Below are 21245 nucleotides of genomic sequence, written 5' to 3'. Positions count from 1 at the left end.
CAGAGAAGGGCTACTAGGATGATCCGAGAAATGGAAAACCTACCTTATGAGAGGAGACTCAAAGAGCTTGGCTTGTTTAGCTTAACCAAAAGAAGGCTGAGTAGAAATATGATTGCTCTCTATAAATACATCAGAGGGATAAATACCAAAGAGGGAGAGGAATTATTTAAGTTAAGTGTCAATGTGGACACAAGAACAAATGGATATAAATTGGCCATCAACAAGTTCAGGCTTTCATTTAGGTGAAGGTTTCTAACCATCAGAGTGAAGTTCTGCAATAGCCTTCCAAGGGGAGCAGTGTGGGCAAAAATACCTAACTGGCTTCAAGACTGAGCTTGAAAAATTGATGGAGGGGATTATATGAGAAAACTGCCTACAATGGCATGACTGCTAGCAGCAAATATCTCCAATGGCCGGTGATAGGACCCTAGATGGGGAGGGCTCTGAGTTACTACAGAGAATTCCTTCCCAGGTGTATGGCTGGGGGGGTCTCGCCTACATGCACAGGGTCTAACTGATCGCCATATTCAGAGTCGGGAAGAAATTTCCCCCTGGGTCAGACTGGCAGACACCCAGGGGGAAGAAGGTGTTTCGCCTTCCTCTGCAGCATGGGGCAAAGGTCACTTGCAGGTTTAAACTAGTATAAATGGTGGATTCTCTGTAACTTGAAGTCTTTAAGTCATGATTTGAGGACTTCAGTAACTCAGCCAGAGGTTAGGGAGTGGGAGTGGTGGGAGAGGTTCCGTGGCCTGCAACGTGCAGGAGGTCAAACTAGATGATCGTGATGGTCCCTTCTGGTCTTAAAGTCTATGCGTTTGAGACGTCAAGCAATATCAGAGCATGGGAGCTTGTCATGACACATGTAGAGAACGAAAAGCCAGGAAGTTTTGAAAGAGGCAGAAGGGAAAAACTGGTTGACAAAAGGTTTCCCACCTAGACTGCAACTTAATCAGCAAACACATGTTAAAGGCTACACTGCCTCACCTAAAGAAGGGGTGCATCCACACAACAGCAGGGAGGTGCAATTCCCAGCTTGGGTCGACATGTTCGAGCTAGCACCTAAAAATGGCAGTGTGACCGAGACAACATTGGTGGCAGCTCTGGGTATGTACTCAAGCGAATACCCTGAGGGCTGAGCAGGGTTGTACCCAGGCAACCAGCCCATGCTGCCTCTCGTGCTGTGATGACTGCACTGCTATTTTTAATGCACTAACTCAAGCGGAGCTAGCGTGTATCTTTCTACCCAGCTGGGAAACACCCTCCCAGATGCTGTGTAGACATACTCTAACAGCACTCCGGATGCTAAAGATCTGGCAACTCTATCAGACATATCAAAGGCAGCCGAGTGAATGTTTGGATAAAACCTCTGTATAATAATCTTATAGGTTTCGTTGACGGGACTCAGTCAGCCGGTTCAAGGCCAGCATCATCTCTGACAGATGGTTATCAACCCTGCATAAAATAGCTTGGGTTTTTGCAAATACAATGGAGAAACCAATGTATAGTATAATGCAGCTGACAGTCACAGGCAAGGGAGTGTCAGGACTGAAATAGCAATAGTGTTGTATGTCAGCATGGAGGCATGTTGCCAAGGTGGGTAAAAAAACTCTGTGGTAACCTCAATCATTCCTATTAATCTTTCATTTTCACTAGTTCCAAGTTCACCCTATGGGCATTTTAGATGAAGATAATGTGATCTGTAAAATCATCACTGAACAGTATGTTGCAAATAAATTTAATATTTTAAACAGTCTAAAAAAATGTAGCTAGCAAAAAGGGGTTTTGTGGACCAAACCTTTCTTTTTAATCTGCTCCTGAATGGTATCTTTTTTATACAATTTTTCAGTGTGATCTGAACATAAAGTCACATGTTATCTGTTTACTGTATCAAAACTATCAAAGTTTGCCATAGCCTGTGCTTAATGGCCATCCCCAAATGATGAAAATGTGACAGACTTGAAAGATTTTAAAATTTTATAATTTTCTGAGTCCACAATCATCAGTGTATGTCATCTCTAGTTTCACGAGAATGTAATAAGAGGGATCAAATTCAGAGCCTGAAAGTGAGATGTTTCTCTTCTCTTTCTTTTTTCCAGAACATTTGCCTCTAAAGAGAAAGTCCATACTTAATCTGTGAAAATGTAAAAGAATGCTATTATCAATATACACACAAAATACTACGCTGATGCTGTTAGTTCTTTTACTAGGCTATCTGAAGTATGCAAAACCAGTGCAGTCGCTCATGCATAAGTGAGAGCACCATTTCGTCCAGAGAAATTTTACTTTTTCAGTGTTGGTTTGTCTTTTTGACTTGTAGGATTTCTCTGACTACAATGCAATTGTCTACAATAAGGAAATTGGCACAAGGGTAACCAGTGTAAACTTTCTTAATATAGACAAATGTTCAGCTCAGGGGCGTAGGCACAGGTGGGCCACAGCCCACGCACTTAGCCTCCAGGCCCACACCCCCAGCCCAGGCTCTCTGCTCCAGCCCTAGCACTTGCCCTGCTCTGCCTGCCCCATGCTCCTGCCAGGGAGCAGGGTCGGGGCACGGGGACTTGCCCACTCCCCAGCTGGAATGCCAAGCAGGTGGAGTGGGGTAAACCCCTTTGCCCCGACCCTGCTCCCCATCTGGAGAGCTGGGTGGGCGGAGAGGGATGAGTCCCTGACCCCACTCCCTGGCTGCGCGCCTGGGGCCAGAAGCGGTCTTGACCAGAGTGTCCATCGCCTCCTGCAAGGCTGCCTCGCCTCACCCTGTCCAGCTAGCCCTGATCCCTCTTTCCCCATCCCTCTTGCCTCCTCGGGCCTGGCATTGACCACCCACCTGAAATAAGGGCCCATCCAAGTGTCCCGTCCGGGCTACACCGCTGGCTCAGCTTAAGTGTCATCAGAATGGTCACAGACTGCAATTTAGCAGCTATTACACTAAATATAGAGTTAATCTTTTACAGAAAATGAGAACTATTGCAGGAACTCACAACTTTTCTGCATGAGGAGGAAACTGCTCTACACTAGAATTTAGATTTTTTTAAATAGCTATTGTTATATTTTTATTCACAGATGATTTTGAGCCGAGCAAGAGAATTTGTAAAGACTCAGTTCTCAATAAAAGTGACATTCTAAGCTGTCTTTTAAACCTTGCAACCTTGAAGATTATGAATAATGGTCAGGAATTTTAGAATACTAGCAGAACCATGCAGGTCATTCTCTCTAGTTTACATACAAGGCTCTCTCTTTCAAATGCCAAGCGGGAAAAGATTCTTTAAAAATTGCAAAAAAGAGTACAGACTTGCAAAAATACTAGAAATAGACAGAAGACTAATCTTTGAACAGGCTGGTATGCAACTGTGCATAATAGATCATATGCAGTTAAGTCCCTAAAATAGTTCTTAGACAAGACTTTGAAGTTATATGAAAAAATAGTAACATGAAAGCTCTCCTAGAGATGAGCCAGGATATGAAAAAATTTGCATCCAAATTTAAAGCCAGTTAGAAATATTGGGTAACATACTGTAATCAAGGCCTAATGGATAAAAAATACTTTTAAATCACACCATGCCACTGTCTTTTATATTCCATTAATAACTCTTTACTTATTTCCCCCATAGAGAAAGCACTAACCTCATCATCAGCCTTGAAAGTCCTAAACTTTAAATTAAGGGATAAAATAGATTATGCCTAAAATTATTAAAATTCGTTCTGTAGAAGCGTGCAAACAAGGGGCCAGACTCACTAAAGCTGGCACAGGGACATACATAGCACATTTCTGTGTGCCAGTCCGGCCTATTGCACTTCAGGGGGCATTCTACTAAAGAAGGGCACTTCTTAGTACCCCACTTGCCTCTCTCAGGGCTTCCAAAAAGGTTGGAGAGGGAGAAAACAAACTGAAGTCCTGTTGGGGGTTCCTATAGAGCCGTGCTAATGCAGGCTGAAGTGGGGATGAACGGCCTTGTCCCTTTCCTGGCCATTGCTGCTCAGTTTTTGGCCAGTGTTAACCCCAGTGTGTCTTTGGTACGGAGGAGTAATCACTCCCATGCTGGATTTTCTATCTCTGGTGCGTCTGCTGGCATAGACCCCCCAAGTGACTTTGTCCCACAAGGGTGGTCATTCAAACAAAGACCCACTATAACTTCCTATTTGCTATCTATGCACAGTCATAGCATGGAAGAGAAAGAACTGATCAATTTGTGAAATGAACACAATGCTTTTTTAAATTTGGATTCATGGGATTACAACAAATGACCATTCATTTTGCATTCAAACTATATTTTCCTCAGACAGTTTGGGTCCTGGTTTTTGGTCCCAAAGTGGAATCTGATCTCTGAGAGCTGCTTCTGTGTCTTATTCTTACACCGTTGAAAAAAAACATTCTCAGTCACTCTTGCTAAAATGACACAAATGTAGGGAGAGGTTTTTACCATCCACTACATAGATCCCTGTAAAACTCAGAGCTTTCGGCAAACCATGATGAGCTAACTCAGCCATGCAGTGTTCTGCATTCCCAACATGAAGAAACTGGATCTCCCTTCGGTATCACTCTCACTTGTTTTCCTGCAGTAAAACTCCACTGATTTCCATGAAGCTTCTCCTGATTTACATGTCTGTAAGGGAAATTAGAATCAGATCAACCGTCTCGCTGCCCATGTGGCCCTTTCTACATATTTCAGGGTGAAACAATTCTCTGAATATCTTGCAATTGATCATTCATACTCTGTTGGAGGGTACTTTCATTTCACACTCCCCAACAAGTACTTAGACCATTCTGTCCCCAGCATAGTTTCTTAGACTATGAGGTTTGCTGGGCTTAAATTCTGTTGTGGTCCAGGTTATGACCCACTTTAGTTTGGCCTAACATGGTAAAGCAAACCATGTTAAAAATCCAATTTAGAGCCACACCTTGGCCATGACATACTAGGCTGGAGCCTCATTCTGAAGTCTGCAAAGCAAGCACCCCTCCCACTGAAGACAATGGAAATTTAGCCTGCTTAATAGGTGCCAGATTGGAACACACTGTCTGAGAAATAGTTCTAAAATGGACACATACGAAAATAAAGCCACGTAGAGCATTTTATAAGGCTTGTGTTTAGAATAACTGTTGAGCTGAAGATTAATTCTGCCAAAACCAAAAAGGCAACAAATTAAAAACTCTTGTCTGATTACTTTTAAAAGATGCTAGATAGCAATAATGACAGTGAGAAAGACCCTCTCTCTGCCACACAGCTGTGCAAGTTAAACACTTCATCGCTAAGAACAGCATGCTCAACAAACAAAAACACAGGCAAGACGTCTAGATGTTGGTTTTCAGTGTCTTCAATATGCAAAACAAGTAAATGGAGGGAGGTAAAAGGAGTGTTTGGGGCAAACTTTTTCTGGCAAACAGCATTATTTTGGACATTGTCCCAAAGGTGAGGATGCGATCGAATCACACAGTCTCAAAGACCACTCTCGTCTGCCTTCCCCTGGAACTTCTGGACTCCACTGAAATTAATGGAGCAGCACCCATTTACACCAGCAGAAAATTTGGCCCATTGTTCGTGAGTCCAGCACAGTCAGAGCTACTGCTGGCCAGAGGTTGGAGTTGTAATTTAACAGACGGAGTCCGGACCCAAAAGCACGAGATAAGGTTACAGCAGGAAAAGCAAGTTTTGCTATTCCCTAATTCAATCCCACCAAGGTTTTTTTGTTGTTGTTTTTTAGGTCAACCTGGTGGAATGAGATGCTATCAAGCCATATGGACCCCCAGTTTCACATTCACAGAGTGGAGTATCATGTTGACAAACTGCTACCCGGTTCCAATCACATGGTGACTTTTAAAATGGACTTCCTTATCTGATGTGTGCAGTGTTGTTGAAGCTGTGTCGGTCCCAGAAAATTAGAGAGACAAGGTGGGTGAGGTAATATCTTTTATTGAACCAATTTAGAAGGACCCACCTTGTCTTCCTTGCCCAGATAATTCAGAACAAACACAGAACCTGCCTGCCTGCCAAAGGAAAGCTGTGCAACCACAAATCACAGTCACATCTCAGATGTGCAGCTTTAGGTGCTGGGCTAAATGAGCGTGTCAATTTCTTTTTTTTATTACTGTGCAATTTACATGCTTAAATAGCAATCCCATTGTTTCCTCTTGCCAAGGAATTTAATACAGGTTGAACCTCTGTAATCCGGCACTCCCTGGTCCAGGAACATCCGTGGTCAGGCATAGGCACTGGAGCACCTACGGGGAAAAATTGGCAGGTGCGGAGTATCCACTGGCACCAAGCTCTCCCCTCTGCCCCCCACGCCTCTCTCGCACCAGCGGCCCTGCACTTACCAACTCTTCCTCCTCCCTCCCAGCACTTCCAGAGCGCTGCGAACAGCTGATTTGCGGCTTTTAAGCCCCGGGAGGAAAGGGGAGAGCCTGGGGCCGGCGGCTGGGACCCCATGCGAGGGGCCGGTGGCTGGGACCTGAGGCAGGCATCGGAGCCCGCGCTGGGCACAAAGCCTGGGGGTGCTGGAGCATCCCCTGCACCCCTACTTTCCACGCCTATTGGGACCTGCTGGCACTCTGCATTGACCTCCCGTGGTTCAGCAAATTCTCTGGTTCGGCACCGGTCAGGTCCCGAGGGTGTCGGACTAGAGAGGTTCAACCTGTAGAAACTGAAGTCACAAATTAAGGCTGTACTACAAACTGAAAAAAAGTCAGGCAAATCAAAATTAAGGAAGGAATGTTAGCAAAAAGGCCCCAAACTTAATAAATTACATCAATCGAGAAAACAATGTTGATGCCATGTGCTCAGCTCTTTTCAATGAAGACAGAGGATGGGATCATTTGTCTTAGTTGTAAGATTTTTCTTTGCACACTCTATATATGACTAAATACATATATGAAGCATATGGAAAAAAGTTAGAGAACATTTCAACAATTAGCACACTGACAAAAATCAGAATCCTGTCTAACGTGAAAATTCATTAATCAGCTTTTAGTGATGCTCATGCCTACTGAGAATTTCTAAGTACCTCTATGGCCCCCTTCCCCATAGTATCTGAGTGCTTCAAAGTATTATTGATTTTATCATTCCTACTCATGGATGGGGAAGGCACAGAGAGATTAAGCGACTCGCCCAAGATGACACAAAAGACCTGTGGCAGAGGCACGAATGAAACCAGATCGCCTCTGTCTCAGTCCAATGCTTTAATCACAAGATCACCCGTCCTTCTTTTTGTAAAACAATCGTAGAGTCCTTTACTCTAACCTGGGGGTGGTTAAAGGCGCAAAAAGGAAGGAACTGTCCATCACAGACCATAGTGAGACTGAAGCCACTGTGCTGAGGCTGCTCTGGTCCTAACAGTCCCCCAGAGGTGAAGGGAGGAGGGAGGTTAGTGGAAACTTGGCCCCTCCTCCAGTTCTCCCAGTGTAAGGTCACTCAAAGTCCTGCAGATGGGGTCTCATGACACACAGGTGGTGCACAACTCAAGCCCCACACAGTCACAGCGGAACCATTTTGGTTCCACTGCCAAAGGTTCCTCCACACCCATGGAGGAAGAGAGACAGGATTTCTCCTTAAGAGAGTAACTGGTGGTCCACAGAGATCTGCAGCTCAGTCGCTCAGTTTCATGCCATGCATGGCATAAGTGAGCCTCACATCAGTGGAAGCTCCCATGTGAGCATACAGATGTGACATTTTTGAGCGGCGTACAATAGATTTGCTTATTTAGTCACACTTGCTTCCCTGGCAATGAGTGCCCTTGCAACACCTACTACACACTGGGCCAAATTCTGTGTTAATTTATAGCCCATCATAACCAATTCTGCACATCACATCATTTGAATGATGGCACAGACTGTAAGTCAGGATAGAATTTGGCTCAAAACATGAACTGGACTTACCAGTACTTCTCACTTCATACAGTAGAATGTGAGCTGTGCACACATAGACATACTCAGGACGACCTTTGTAATGCTTGCAGAATTTATCAAAGATGCCTTATCACACAAAATAAGGATACTACCTTTATGGTAGTTTCTAGCTGAATTTCTCCATTCACTATGGGTAAGGCTAAGATTTTGTCACCGTTATTTTTAGTAAAAGTCATGGACAGGTCATGGGCAATAAACAAAAATTCCCGGAAGCCGTTACCTGTCTGTGACTTTTGCTGTTGTGGCTCCATGGTTTCCCCCGCCGCCGTCTTGGCTGGGAGCTGTGGGGTTCCCCCTCTGCCCACGGCGGCTGGGAGCTGCAGGGTGACCATATTTCCCAAAGAGAAAATGGGACTCCCCCAGCCGCTCGCCCGAGGCGTCCCCATCCCTGCACGAGGCTGTTGCCCGTCGCTGGACCCCTGAGGAGGGCCCCCTCAGGAATCTGTCACCTGTCGCTGGAATTTTGCAGGGGGCCCCCTGTCGCTGCTGTTGCCTCTCACTGGAACCCTGCCAGGGCCCCACTGGCTGTCAGCTCCAGAGTCCTGCAGCCCCTGGGGCTGAAGCAGAGAAGGTCACGGAGGTCTCTGGAAGCCATGAATTCTGTGACTTCCATGACCTCCGTGACATAAACATAGCCTTAACTATGGGGAATAATCTGGCACCACGACAGGGTCTGGATTTTCACTCCTAGCAGCCAGTTCCACATCCTCAGAACCTGTCAACCCACAACTGCCTGCAACATTCTCTCAGCCCACTTCATCCCCTACTTGTTCAGCAGAGTCCCTGAGGGACATGCTAGGCAAGTAAGGGTCAAACAGGGCGTCTACTCTAGTTTAACCATTTTCCTTCCTTCACAAAGGCAGGGTTACTGTATGGTCTGCCTCAACGTAACATACGAGTGTGTCCCATGCATGTAAAATTAATCCCTTTCTCTTCCTTCTCTCCAACTTGATGTGTCACGTTTTCCTCTGGTTTTGCCCCAAAACCACTACACATACCCCTTCGTCTTAAAGGTGTAGTAGCTTCCTAGAGACCTCTTCTCCAAAGAAACAGCTGTGCATGGCCCGCAGGAGTCTGTGAATGCTGCTCCATACTTTCACCAGAAAGCGTCGCTAATGAGGTATTTGAGGTTACTCTCTTTGTCCTGTCTGCTGTGTGTTCTGCTTCCACAACACTCCTAGCTTTCCTAAGCACCAGGGAAGGAGTGTGAATTCACACATGACAAGTTGCCACTAGACAGCCAGGGCACCACAGTTCAGTTGTTCACATAAAATCTTTTTGTTACATTTTTGTACCGCTTGGTTCTTGGCAGTTGGTTTAAGGTTTCTCACCTTTTTTTGTTGTCACTGGAGCCTCCCTCATGATGGATTGACAGGCTTGACCTGAAAATCAGCCTGAACTGTTTGTAGACGTTTTTTCCAAACTTTTTTGCTCCATCTGGAGATGCACAGGTTTCAGCAGCGCTACAGTATGTCATGCATTTTGAATTTGAGCCTGGCTGACTGCAATAGATCACATGGGACAAGTCACATATATTTTTCCTGTGTCTGTCATTGGCTGGGCCTATCCCACGTGATTGGGAGTGTCAGCCTAGCTCTGCAGAAGTCATTTTCTGGTAATTACAGAGATCAGATGCAATTTAGTTGTGCTCTCTGATCCAGGTGGAAGAGCTAGAGGAAACTCATTTTCTCTCACCTTCATGTCTGTCTGACTGGCCTATAACATTGCCCCTTCTGCAATTCCCCATTTACAGGGAACCATCTCATTATTAATTTATATTTTGATTCATGTAATAATTCTAGCCCAGTTTTACAAAGGGAAATCTCTTTTCCTTGAATCAGAGTTCTGTTCCATCAGTGAATCAGAAAACTAGCATGTCAAACCCAGGCTTTGCCTTTGCATTCAACAGTGAGACTCGGCCACAGGAAAAACATTTATTAAAATGCAAACATTTTCACATTTCAGAATGTGTGAACTTGGAACGGATTGCACAGGTCTAGAAAACTACGTTACAGAACCACCTAGATTCCTTCTGTTATCCTATAGCACTTATCTGACAGGTAGAAAGGAAGGGCAGTCTCTTGGTTACAGTGCTTGCCTTGCAAGTTGCGAAACCAGGATCCAATTCCCCACTCTGCCATCTTTGACTTTGGGCAAGTCACTTTGTCTCTCTGTGCCTCTGGTCCCCATCTATAAAATAGGGGAAATATTTCTGTGCCGCAAAGAGTATTGTGAGGACAAACACATTAATATATGTGATGCATGCCTATACTATAAATGATGGAAGACATGTAAGAAAATAGCTAGACAATTATGCCTTAAATAATTTAGCAGGAAATGCTAGTATTTTGATTATGAGAATCTGCTTCAATATTTTTTTTTTTTTTGCACACAAGAGAGATTTAAGTCCAGGTGCAGTAGCTCTTTCTTCAAATGCCCACTTCTGTTTGTGCTTTTGAGGTATGCTCTCTGGAATTTTACCACATTAGACCATTAGATAAAGCCGGGAAGCATGTGCCTGTAAGGATGTCTTTACTAAGTCACAACCTCTAACATTAACTTATTGTCTCCTGAAGAGTTTGAGAACTTCCCTGCTGTTTCATGAGTTACGATTTCTGTCTTCTCTCATCATCCCTCTAAGGATATGATTGACATTTATCGATTCATAGGATACAGTCAAAGTATACATCTTAACTGTTAAAATCTCTCCCCTTTTCCAGTCTATCATAACTTCAAAAACAGCCTGAAATTGAAACGTCTTCTTGCAGATATTTTCCTCCTTTCTTCGTACATTAATTCTGGTTTGTTATTGTAGGGTTAATCATAATTGCTGATTTTTTTAATACCACCAACCCCTGAAGGACAGCACTGAGTTTACTAGGGACTAACTTTTTAACTCCAAGTAGAAACACCGATTTTAAATTATAGCATTTCTCAGCGAAACAATAGCTGATCCAAACATGCACTAACGCAACAGTAGAAGTTTTTAAGTCAATTTAATTTTATCTGCATCGGCTATTGCAGGAAGTTAAAATAGCCCCCATTCCTCCCTGCCATATAGACAGGGAGTATCTGATATCATGCAGATGGTGGCAGTATCAGGTATCTGCTGTACGCTTATATCAGATACAATAAATAATACACGACTAATGCAAAATATCAATTTCATTCCGTTCCTAGTTACTTGAGACCGCACCACATGCATTACCTTATCTCTAACTCAGTGCAACACATCTGCCCAAACCCATCACTGAAGACTGAATTAAATTTCCTTGGCAGTAATATTATTATATATGCAGCACGTTTATCTAGTGCTGTCTTTTCTATTTTCTGTCTTATGTGTCTTGAAAATGTAAAAGCAATTTCATTTGCCGCCTACTCAAATACTTTCCACTAAACAACCGGGTGGGTCAAGCCATGTGAAAAACTGTCAGGTTGTTTTCTTTTGTCAATCCCCAGAAACCTACCAAAACAAGTCGTCGTCGTTCAAATAAGATGTCATATCAGCAGAAATCTTATGCTGACATCCTACTAAACTCCTTACAGTATAACTGTAAACACAGAGAAAGTGATATACACATATTAGCTTTCAGAATATGCGGTATATTATTCCACTGACTGAGAGGGTAAGTAAGGACAGAATAGTGAAACACTTGAACAAATATAACCTGATACGGTCAAACCTGTGTGGCTTGTGAAAGGGAAAGTTGTTAGTCTCTAATGAGTTCTTAGAAACAGTTAATAAACGTAGCTAATGGTGGATAAAATGGATGCGGGTTCGCCACTTGGTCTTTTAGCTTTTAATAAGATACCTTATAAAATATTATGAAGGAAAAATAAATAACCATACAGAAAAGGTTCAACTTTATGAATTAAAATTATTTAAGTGATGGGAACAGAGGACCTGCCCACATTATAAGAAGGACAATGCTAGCATAGGATGCTGTCCGCTAGTTAGGAGTGAGTGAGTTCTAACTCTTCTCTTATGTCCAGGGTGCATGGAGAAAACATTTCTAGAAGCGCATTACAGACCCGAGCTTAACCTAGGCTAAAACACAGTTCCACAATCATGTTTTCCCATCCATAAGAGTAGCAGATAAAGAGCCATGTAAGAATGTGGAAGCTCCTAGTGCATGGTTTTATGGCGTGGTTATCACAGACAGACCCAAAGGGTAAAGGTGAACAACTCCTCCTCAGCATTGGGAGGCATGTGCACGTTAATAGTAGAAAGTCCCTGGATGGTATTGGGTATTTAGGCCCCAAGCGCTCATCTCACAAGGTCTCTCTCAAAAGATTTCTCCCCAACCATTGTATCATGGAGCAGAGTTTCCTCCTCCCCCACCCACACCCCCACTACCATAGGGCTGGCCCATAATTTCCACAAATTCTGGAGGAACAGCAGGAAGCCAGTTTCATCCACATGGAAGCCCTGTGCTCTCTGTACTGCCAGGGCTTCCCCACACATCTCGAGGCTGCCTCGGGCACTCTCCTCAGAGGTCATTCCCTTACTGGGAGTGGGGAAGGGCACAGAAAGTTAATACAGGCTAGGACTGTATTCCCTGTATGGGGAAATTCTCTATAGCTTTGGAGTTAGGATGGTGCATGTACCACAAGCCCCTTCCCTCTTCAATAGGCCTAGGGACAAAGAGGAACTCTGCTGCAGAGAGAGCTGACGCCCCTTTCCGCACAGGAGGCATGTGACTCACTAGTAAATGGCCCCCTTCATGCTCTCATCATATGATTGGCTCCATACTGATTAATGACTTGGAGGAGGAATGCAAGTTGGTCATCTCAACATGCAGGATCCTCTACAGAAAAAGTCTGGAGGGCTAACTTAGATAGGCTCAATGAAGCCGTCTGCTCAGTGCACATCAGAAGTTAAGAAAAGGCACTAAAAGAAAGAGGTAGGAAATATAATCATATTAAATTGAGCTAAGATGCATCTCACGTCATGAGAATGGAAAGTTTTACTTTAAAAAAAAACCAAACCCACAATATTTGCCTTAAAGAGATACTGAGGAAACTAAAGAGACCCAAAGGGCAGGAACAAAGATGGTTAGAGGAATGGCAAAACCTTATGGCTATTTAGCCTAGAAGATTTAGAGAGGATTTGACTAAAGTGGTCAAAGTGTTAAATAGAACAGTGAAAATACATCAGCCCTGCAACTCACTCTGCCCCACAACACAAGAACAAGAGTTTACCACATTCAGAACAAATAAAAGAAAACCCTGCTGTAAGCAGTGTACAATACTGTCAACCTGCAGAAATTACACATTTTACAGGCTACTCAAAGACACGGTGCAGCTAGATTTTTCTTATGTAAGTGCTGTATTCACCTTTGCAACTTTTTAATGCACATAAAGGCACGGCAATAACAATAATTAATACAAACATAATAAAATCTATAGCCAAACCTCCACAAATCTAAATAATAAGTCTGCTTGCCCTGTACATCTACCCAGTGCCCAGTTCGGATACATGGGCAGGGAACTAGCATCGGGATTTGGCCATAAGCAAAATACTGGAGCGAGGAGAGAAGCTTCCACTGAAGCATTGGGTGTTGGCTTCTGCTTCAGGCAGGGAGCCTGAGTAGATAAATAAATTGGCTGAGCCACTAGGACAAGTTCTGTGTCCTTATAAAACATTTTACATTTTTTAAATAAATAGAAAGCAAAGAATTCTGGTAGAATTTGTAACAATCAATCAGCAAACAATCAGCAATCATACCTGGTTTTTAATTTCTCTCATTTTAATCCTCATTGTACTACCCTATTTAAATTCTTTTTCAAGAGTTAAATGGCCTGTAAAAACCAAGAGCTAATCTAACAAAGCAGCACAATTTAATTAGTAGCTAGGAGGACAGTATACATGAGAAAAACAGTTTTCAGTGTCTGATTGAAAACCAGGTCACTTAGCTTTATGGGGTTAACTAGCCAACAAGGAAGTATTGGATGTTAACACAAAAACAAAAATTTCCAATGTTTAATAATGCATAGCTATATGGCTCTAAGCTGCTATTTCTCCTTGGTTTCCAGATAGACTGAAACAATTTTTATCTATCTTTATGAGATTGTACATATGCATACAGTGAGAGCAGTCTATTAAAGCAGATGCAGTGTATTTAAAAGTGCTCAATTAAAGTGTGGAATGTTTCTTGTAAATTAATGCCCCGTTGAAAAACCATCTTCCATACAAAATTGTCTGTTTCTATATTCCAACAATGCTCTACTATCATGCATAGCAGCTTCATTGCAAGGCTCAATGTAATGAATATTCCCGCATTTCAAAAGAACTGTAAAGTCAAGTCTATTTTGTGTGTGTCCGATAGCTTTTTGTGACTGCACCACTCCCAAAGCCTGCCTGACTCCCCCAGAGCATGATCAGAGTGCTCTGCATTTCAGAACAGATTAATTAGACACAGGAGTAAAGAGAAAAATGAATAAAAAGTGTATATATTCCCAGATTATTTGGCAATTGACAGGAAAAATAATTCCCTGGTAACACTGTTCATTAATATTGTTTGACCAGTTCTACCACATACACACTACTGACTTCAGTAGGACTACTCACACACTTAAAGTTAAGCATGTCCTTAAGTGCTTTGCTGGATTGGAGCCAGCGTGCTCAGCACAATGTAGGATTGAACCCATAGAGCATTGACAGATAGCCAGGTCAGTGAATCTGATTTATGGGGTAGAGATGGGAGGGAAAACAAAAGAATATAGAGAATAAATCTAAGAAGTGCTTTTACACTGGAAATCAAGAATGTCAATATTCATAAAGCTAAGGTATCCAGCCAATTCCCCACAGGCATATAATCTTTAGTCTGTCATTATCATCCCAATAGATTTACACAACCTGTTCAACAAAACTTTAACCACCCTGTTTGGTTGTTAAATCGATATCCCCAAAATATATCCAACACCATATATCCAACACCATGTTGTTTATTAAATGCATAGTATAAATTTCATAAGGTAGTAAAATCTGAAAATGTACCATTAATAAAATTCTTAGGACTATTACTCCATGAAGGGAAGTTGTGTGAATGGGGGGGTCTGGCAGAATAAAAAATTACAAATATTTTTATACAATTAAATGAGAGAGCTGCATGAGGCTCTAGCATGTTTGAATTTGTGTCTGTCAGTGTTCGGGTTGAATTTGTCACCAGAGCCTGTATTAAGCTAATTGACACTGAAGGCTTGGCTGTGCAGCAAGTTAGTGTGTGGCGAGCCAAGTGAATCTACAGCGCACTAGCTTGCTGCACTCTGCGACTTTCGGCACGCCGTAACGGTGTCTACATGGAGAGTTAGAGTCTGTCTACACTACAAGCACTACAATGGCACAGCGGTGGCTATGCAGCTGTAAGGCTATAGTGTAGACACTTGCTACTGGGATAGAAGAGGTTTTTCCGTCACTGAAGTAAATTCACTCCCTCGAGAGGAAGCAGCTAGGCTGATAGAAGAATTCATCCAGCAATGTAGAGTATGTCCACACTTAAACCACGACAAACAGAACAGCTTCAGTGCTACAGCTTCAGTAGACACTACCTATGCCAAAGGGAGGCATTTTCCTGTTGATAAATGTAATTCACCTCACCCAGGGTATGTCTACACTACCCGCTGGATCGGTGGGCAGCGATTGATCCAGCGGGGGTTGATTTATCGTGTCTAGTCTAGACATGATAAATCGACCCCCGAGCACTCTCCCATCGACTCCTGTACTCCAGCGCCGCGAGAGGTGCAGGCAGAGTCAACAGGGGAGCAGCAGCAGTCGACTCACCGCAGTGAAGACACCACAGAAAGTCCATCTAAGTACGTCAACTTCAGCTACGTTATTCACGTAGCTGAAGCTGCGTAACTTAGATCGATCCCACCCCTCCTCACACACAGTGTAGACCAGGGCTAAGAGGTGGTAGCTAAGTCAACAGAAGAATTCCCAGGATGCATCAGGGAAGGAGGAGGAGAGAGAGGAGAAGGAAAGAAAGAATGTGAGCTCTGTGAAAGAGTGAGGGGAGAATAAACTTTGCCCTTTGCTATTACAAAGCTTCCCAAGTCTTCCTCAAAAGGGGTTCAGGTACAGAACTAACTGGCAACAAGCACAAAAGAACCACAGAGAAACAGAAATCCAACTTAACCAAGTGCCTCATGATTCCTGTTGCTGTGATCTTCTGTTGCTGCGCCCAGGAAAACTCCACAGGTCTAAAGCTGCTGCTATCTGCAAATACTGCTTGCTGAGAAGAGAAATTTAAAGGGGCCGTGCCTATATAGGGCTCCCTTTTCCCAGCCAGCACATTCCTCTGCAGTTCTGAGAACCCCAACTTGCTTCCACACTTATTACTATGGCAGAAGTTCCGCCTTCACTGTTCTTCATGCCTGCTCCAGGCGATCCTCTACTCCAGAGGTGGGCAAACTTATGGCCCATGGGCCACATCCAGCCCGCAGAACCATCCTGCCTGGCCCCTGAGCTCCTGGCCCGGGAGGCTAGCCCCTGGCCCCTCCCCTGCTGTCCCCCCTCCCCCGCAGTTTCACCTCGCTGCCAGCGCAATGCTCTGGGCGGTGGGGCTGCAGAGCCTGGCCTGTCCCGGTGCTCTGTGTGGCGCAGCTGCCTGTCCTGGTACAGCCGCGCTGCCAGCCTCCGGTGCTCCAGGCAGTGAGGGCAGGGGAGTTTGGGGGGTGGTCAGGGGCGTGGATAGGGGTCGGGGCAGTCAGAGGTGGGGAACAGCGGGGTTGAATGGGGGCAGGGGTCCCGGAGGGGGCAGTCAGGACAGAGCGGGGGTTGGATGGGGCAGTTAGGGGTGGGAGGTCCGGGGGTGGTCAGGGGACCCAGAGCAGCAGGGTGGGGGATGGGGCAGGGGTCCCTGGGGGGCTGTCAGGGGGTGAGAAGCAGGGGGTGTCGGGTAGGGGGTGGGGGATGGGCCATGCCTGGCTGTTTGGGGAGGCACAGCCTCCCCTAACCGGCTCTCCATTCAATTTCAGAAACCCGATGTGGCCCTCAGGCCAAAAAAGTTTGCCCCCCCCCCTGCTCTACTCCCACGGGAGCAACTTCCCACCGAAGTGTTACGTCAGCAGCTGTACGCTTGCTATAGAACCTTCTACTTACACTCCAGAAAAGTGGAAAGCCTTACTGTTCCATTGCCTTGGTCCTGAAGGGCAGTGAATCTTCAAGCATCTGCCTCCCATTACTGACTTGCCACAAGATCTGGCAAGATCTGTATGGTGCTGCTTTCCGAGCCCAGATGGTTATTTTATTTCTCTATTAAATGCTGCTGCCAAACACTCCAAATTCTATTCCGATGCACAGATGCCATCAACCACTATGTAGCTCTATTATGTGTGCTGAGTGCAATCTGTGAATTTGCCAGTTTCCCAGATGAAATTATCAGAAATCAAATGGTCATGAGGACGACCAGTTTTCAGATTTGTGAATGACTCCTCATGACAAAAGGACTTACCTTGGAGAAACCATCTGATGAATGGAAAGTGCCATCCATTGTTCTAAGTCACTTTCCATGACACCAGATGTCTTCCAGCCTGCAGAGGTTAATGCAGTCCAGTACAAGACTGCAACCTGCAATGTTCCCAAGTCTACATCCACATTGCCTCCCACACACCACATTGCTACCAAAGCTACAGATGCAGTTCACAAGTCATAAGGCAGACTTTCAAGGATGCCCTGCCAAGAAATCAGTATGGAAGAACTGCAACAAAAAAGGACATTTTGCAAAAGTCTGTAAGTCTGCCAGCAGTGTTGTTATCTGGAGTCTTCACTCAGGAGGATGATAGTGAACTGAATCCTGATGGTGTTTGGAATGTGAGAGGAGATCACCACACCAAGTGTGAGTCAATGGCCCTGAGAGGAGGACATTAGTGGATTCTGGTTCTGCTTACACTATAATTCCCAGCCACCTCTAAACTGTGCTATTTTCCAGCTCCCAACTGAGTTGTATCCTCCAGACAAGAACCCAGGGTATGGTGTATCTCCCAACCCCATCAATGGTCTTTTTTGCAGCTGCTCTCAAGTACAAAAGCCATAATACCCAAGGGGAAATCTATGTAGTCTGAAAGGCAATTTCTAGTTTAGGAAAGAATCAAAGGGATCTTCAGATGATATTAGATCTGAATAGTACAGAACCTGTCCTGCAAACTGAGGATAGGCTATAAACAGGAATTGTCTCCAACTTTCCAGAAGTTTTCACCGGTACCACAGGTGTTACAAAAAAGTTCAAAGCAGAAGATCCAGCTAAAAAACAAAGTGGTGCCTGTATAGCATAAAGTGTGAAACATACCAATTGCATTGAGACAACCAGTCAAAGAGGAGATTCTGAAACTATGCAAAGCAGAGATCATTGAACCAGTTGATTCATCAGAATGGGTTTCTCCTGACATTGTTGCCAGGAAGGCTAATCGTGCTATCTGCATGCGTGTGGACTTGAGCGTGCTAAACTCCAACGTGTTGTGGATTGTCATCCTCTACCCAACATCAACAAAATGCTGCTCACCTTGAAGGAGGCAAGAGTCTTTACAACCCTTGATTGATCCGCCGCTTACCTCCAGATCACCTTAATGGAAGAATCCCGCAAGTACACAGCTTTCATCACTCCAGAAGGTTTGTTCCAATTCAAGTGGATGCCATTTGGGTTAGTCTCTGCAGCATCCGTATTCCAGAGAATGATGCATGGGATCTTTGGAGAGACAAGGGGCGTTACTTACTTTCAAGATGACATTCTAGTTTATATGCAGTGTTGTTGTAGCTCTGTTGGTCCCAGGATATTAGAGAGACAAGGTGGGTGAGGTAATATCTGTTATTGGTCCAACTTCTGTTGGTGCAAGAGACAAGCTTTCGAGCTTCCTCAGACCAAGAAAAGAAAAGCTGGATATTACCTCACCTACCTTGCCATTCTAGTGTATGACAAAGATGTATCCAAACATGATGTCATCCTAAAATAGGTTCTAGAAAAGCTTTGGCCACAAGGACTTACCAACAGCAACAAGAAATGGCAATTCTGTACAATCTGACATATCTAGTACTCACATTCTCTCAGAATGGCATACAACCAAAAGAAGACCTAGTGAAAGCCATTCATGATTCACCAGAGCCTGACAACAAGGACTAATTTCAATCCTTCTTGGGATTGTGTGAATGCTATTCTATGTTTTTACAGCAATTTACTATAAAAGTAGTTCCTTTGAGTCATCACCTAAAAAGGATGTGAGGATTGAATGAGATGAAGTGTGCAAGAACAGCTTTAATGAGATAAAACATGCAATTTCCACCAGCCCAGCTCTTAGCCCTTTTGATTCTGAGAAGCACACAATTGTCACAACAGATGCTTGAGAGTATGCTGCTGTCTTGACTCAGCTAAAAAATGGACAAGAAGTCACTATTGCATTTGCCTCCAGAACCCTGACTCATCCAGAAAATTCCTATTCTGTCATTGAGAAAGAAGCTCTGGCATGTTTCTGGGCAGTAAGAACGTTCAGAACCTACCCGTGGGATAGGAGATTTATCTTAAGATCTGATCACAAACCTCTTTCAGTTTTCTTTACCACATGAGGCTCTGGATTAGCAGCACCAAGAATTGCCAAATGGGCCACCAAAGTAATGGACTTAGATTTCCAGACAGTATCTTGCAGGTGCCAAGAACACCACTGAAGATTGTCTGCTTGGCCTGCCCATACCTTATCATAAGGGTGCAATTGTGAACAATGATGAAGAGACTGTCTTTGCACAAATCTCTGCTGCAACTCAAGGAGTGATCACAGAATCAGAGTGAGCAACAGCCATGAGAGAAGACAAGGTACTTCAGGACCTAAAGCCTTATATAGTCAATGGGTGGCCTTATAAGATGAGGATGCCAGAACACTTGCAACCATATAGACACGTATCACAAGAACTGTCCCTTGTAAATGAATGCATTTTGAGAATTGGCCATTTTGTTGTGCCTACACGTCTGAGAGAATGATTGATCCACCCGGCACAAGAAGGACATCTCAGGAGGAGTCTAACTGAAAGACAACTGTGACAAGACTTCTAATGGCCAGGGATGGACAAGCAGGTTGAGGAAATAATAAAGAATTGCATGGCTTGTGCAAGTAGTTATAAGTCACGAAAACCTTCAGTATCCCTCTCACACCAGTTGACAATCCCAATTGTCCATGAAAGAAAACGGTTCTCGATATAATGGGATCATTTGAAGAAGATCAGTCTGTTATGTAAAGGTTTGTCATAGTAATGGTAGATGATCATTCAAAGTGGTAGGAAGTTACATTCACTGTAAAGGTTACCACTGAATTAATGATAAAAGTTCCTTTCACTGGTCTTCACTCAAGAAGGATTTCCCAAGAAATTGGTATCGGACAATGGAATGCAATTGACCTTTGCTGAAAAGCAACACTACCTCAATAGCAATGGTATCGAGCACAAACCATTTCTTTATACCATTGAGAGCCAATGGTCTAGTCAAGAGAATGAACAAACCATAGAAAGTTTTATGCAAAACACCGTTTGCTTACAGGACCACTACACACTCAACAACAAGAGTATTATCCTCTGAACTGTGTAAGAGGACGCAAGGCCAATGCACAACTTACTACCTGTCAAGGGCTTACATGTTCTCCTTTTTCAACCAAACCTTCCAATGAAACTATTCATGAATGTGTTAAGAACAAACAAGAGAAATACGAACAGGATGCAAATTGTAAGCCAGAGGATAAACCTCAAAAGTTTCAAATGGGAGATTTTGTTCATGTAAAGCTGCCATATAGAGTCAAAAGAAGACGTTAAAGACATTCATGCCCTATGCAGATAAGAGAAATCTGAGGAGATTCTGCTGTATTTAGGGTGACCGTATTTCCCTACGCTGAATACAGGTCACCTGGTAAAATTACTTGCATTCAAGCGAGTTCAACAGCAATCAATCAGAACTATGTAATATAAGTGTGCAAAGAAATGCTTTCTCCCCCATTTTGCTTCTTGCCTTCCACCACCAAATTCAGAATTCCACTGCCCCCAAACATACAGATCTGAGGTATAGACTGGTCAATAGTCAGTCCTGGATCCAAAAAGACACACTGCGTGTAACAACTATGAAAAGTTCCGGATTAGAGGTGTGTCAGCTAATTTTCACTAACATATTTCTCTACCATCCTGGGACAAACTTGCATGCAGGTCTCTTGGAAGAAAAAGTGTACCAATTACATTGTCTATCCCCCTTCTATTTTACGTGTTCTTTGCTCCAGAGTGCCATTTTTCTGCCACTTTTGTTTTCACGTCTCTCTCCCATGTCTTCCCCAGTCTTCATGTGTTGGCAAAACTAATTTTTATATTGCATTTTGGAAACGTTAT

The 21245-nt window shown here is 43.8% G+C and overlaps 1 protein-coding gene across 10 annotated transcripts in view; it reads right to left on the bottom strand.

Moving 5' to 3' along the window:
* The window catches only part of KIAA1958, a 115366-nt gene that overhangs the window by 80972 nt on the left and 13149 nt on the right, over positions 1 to 21245 (bottom strand). For 5 of the 10 annotated variants that reach the window (XM_084628645.1, XM_084628643.1, XM_084628651.1 and 2 more), the window contains one exon: positions 18449 to 18582. The exons of 2 other annotated variants lie outside the window; for them this stretch is intronic. The gene's annotated coding sequence lies outside the window, so the exon portion shown is untranslated. Of the gene's footprint in view, positions 1 to 4418; positions 4538 to 9228; positions 9292 to 18399; positions 18583 to 21245 lie in introns of those variants that run through there. 3 more of the 10 variants (XM_084628642.1, XM_084628650.1, XM_084628649.1) reach the window with 3 other exon arrangements.

Source organism: Lepidochelys olivacea, assembly GCF_965140295.1.
Source record: "Lepidochelys olivacea isolate rLepOli2 genome assembly, chromosome: 5".
Lineage (NCBI taxonomy): Eukaryota > Metazoa > Chordata > Testudines > Cheloniidae > Lepidochelys > Lepidochelys olivacea.
Note: the sequence above shows the minus strand (reverse complement) of the source record. Positions and strands in the feature narration are given on the sequence as shown.